Here is a 2537-nt window from a genome sequence, read left to right on the forward strand (position 1 = left end):
CAGCTCTGGAAGTGCTCACTCATCTATGCCAAGAAATTTGGAAGACAGCTACCTGGCCAACTGACTGGAAGAGATCCATATTTGTGCCTATTCCCAAGATAGGTGATCCAACCGAATGTGGAAATTATCAAACAATATTATTAATATCACATGCAAGTAAAATTTTGCTGAAGATCATTCAACAGCAGCTGCAGCAGTATATCAACAGGAAACTGCCAGAAATTCAGACCAGATTCAGAAAAGGACGGGGAACCAGGGATATCATTGCTGATGTCAGATGGATCCTGGCTGAAAGCAGAGAATACCAGAAAGATGTTTACCTGTGTTTTATTGAGTATGCAAAGGCATTAGACTGTGTGGATCATAGAAAATTATGGATAACATTGCAAAGAATGGGAATTCCAGAACACTTAATTGTACTCATGAGGAACCTGTACATAGATCAAGAGGCAGTTGTTTGAACAGAACAAGGGGATACTGCGTGGTGTAAAGTCAGGAAAGGTGTGCCTCAGGGTTGTATCCTTTCACCATACCTATTCTATCTGTATGCTGAGCAAATAATCCGAGAAGCTGGACGATATGAAGAAGAGCGGGGCAGATGGCACGATGTTGCTTGCTCAAAGTGAAGAGGACTTGAAGCACTTACTGATGAAGATCAAAGACCACAGCTTTCAGTATGGATTACACCTCAACATAAAGAAAACAAAAATCCTCACAACTGGACCAGTAAGCAACATCATGATAAATGGAGGAAAGATTAATGTTGTCCAAGACATTTTACTTGGATCCACAATCAACATCCATGGAAGCAGCAGTCAAGAAATCAAAAGATGCATTGCATTGGGCAAATCTGCTGCAAAAGACCTCTTTAAAGTGTTGAAAAGCAAAGAGGTCACCTTGAAGACTAAGGTACGCCTGACCCAAGCTGTGGTATTTTCAATCTTATCATATGCATGCAAAAGCTCGATAATGAATAAGGAAGACTGAAGAAGAATTGACCCCTTTGAATTGTGGTGTTAGTGAAGAATATTGAAAATACCATGGACTGCCAAAGGAGCAAACAAATCTGTCTTAAAGTATAGGATCAGCAAAAAAGAGGAAGACTCTCAATGAGATGGATTGACACAGTGGCTGTAACAATGGGCTCAAGCATAACAACGATTGTGAGGATGGTGCAGGACCAGGCAGTGTTTCGTTCTACGGTACCTAGGGTCGCTATGAGTCGAAACCCATTCACCATCACTTAACAACAACATGGAGACACTAGATTATTGTAGAACAAGTTGGGGAAATACAAATCTAGAGATAAACAATGCTGTAAAATTCCTTTTCATGGACCCCGGCGTCTGGACCAGCATGTCTGCCTTATGGTCTAAATACTTAACCAAAATGAATGAAGCTTTTGTTTTATATGATTTAGCTATGGGAGATTTAACCTAAAGGCTATTCAAACGTGTGCCATAAAATATCTGTGTGATTAAAAAATAATAGTTTATTTTTTTATAGTTTTGTTGTGGTCTAATTAATATACCATGATTTTCTTTGGTAAGTATGCAATTCAATGAGTTTTAGTAAATGTATATACATACAAATGTACATATAGTAAATGTATATATCACCACAGTACAGTTACAGAGTATTTCCATCACTTCCCCAAAATTTCCATGAGCTTGTTTGCTGTCAATCTGTATTCCTACCCCCAGGCAACCACTGATTTGCTTTCTGTCTCCATAAATTTGCCTTTTCCGAATATTTCAGATAAATGGAATCACACAATATGGAATCTTTTCCATCTGGCTCCTTTCATTTAACATAATGTTTTTAAGATTCATGCATCTAGTAGCACTTATCAAAATTTTGTTCCTTTATATTGCTGAATCCATTGCACGAATATACCACATTTGGATTATCCATTCACCAGTTGATAGTTATTTAAATTATTTTCAGTTTTAGCTGTTATGAGTAATACTGCTATGAACATTTATGTACAAGTCTTTTGTGGATATGTACTTTCATTTCTCTTGAGTAAATTTATAGGAGTGGAATTGCTAGGTCTTTGTAAGTTTATGTTAACTTTTTAAAAAAACCACCAAACTATTTTCTAGACTGGTTGAACCATTTTACATTTCCACCAGCAATGCATGAAGATTCCAGTTTCTCCACATCCTCACCAAAATTCATTGTTCATGTTTTCACACCATTCTAGTGGGTGTGCAGTGTCAACTCAGTGTAGTTTTAATCTACATTTGCCCGATGACTGATGATGTTGAACACCTTTTCATATATTTATTAGTCACTTGATATCTTCTTTGGTAGAATGTCTGTGCAAATCTTTTGCCAGATTTTTAATTGGATTATCTTCTTATTATTGAGTTATAAGAGTTCTATTCTGGATATAAGTACTTTCCCAGATATATGATTTGTAAATATTTTCTCCCTGACCATGGAATTTTTTTTTTTATTTTTTATTGTACTTCAGGTGAAGGCTTACAGAACAAATAGTTTCTCATGAAACAGTAGTACACATATTGTTTTAT

At 36.4% G+C, this 2537-nt stretch overlaps 1 protein-coding gene across 1 annotated transcript in view; it reads left to right on the forward strand.

The window, feature by feature from the left end:
• The window catches only part of KCNH8 (potassium voltage-gated channel subfamily H member 8), a 448825-nt gene that overhangs the window by 43220 nt on the left and 403068 nt on the right, over positions 1-2537 (forward strand). The window lies entirely within an intron of this gene.

Source organism: Trichechus manatus, unplaced genomic scaffold (assembly GCF_000243295.1).
Source record: "Trichechus manatus latirostris isolate Lorelei unplaced genomic scaffold, TriManLat1.0 scaffold00136, whole genome shotgun sequence".
Classification (NCBI taxonomy): Eukaryota; Metazoa; Chordata; class Mammalia; order Sirenia; family Trichechidae; genus Trichechus; species Trichechus manatus.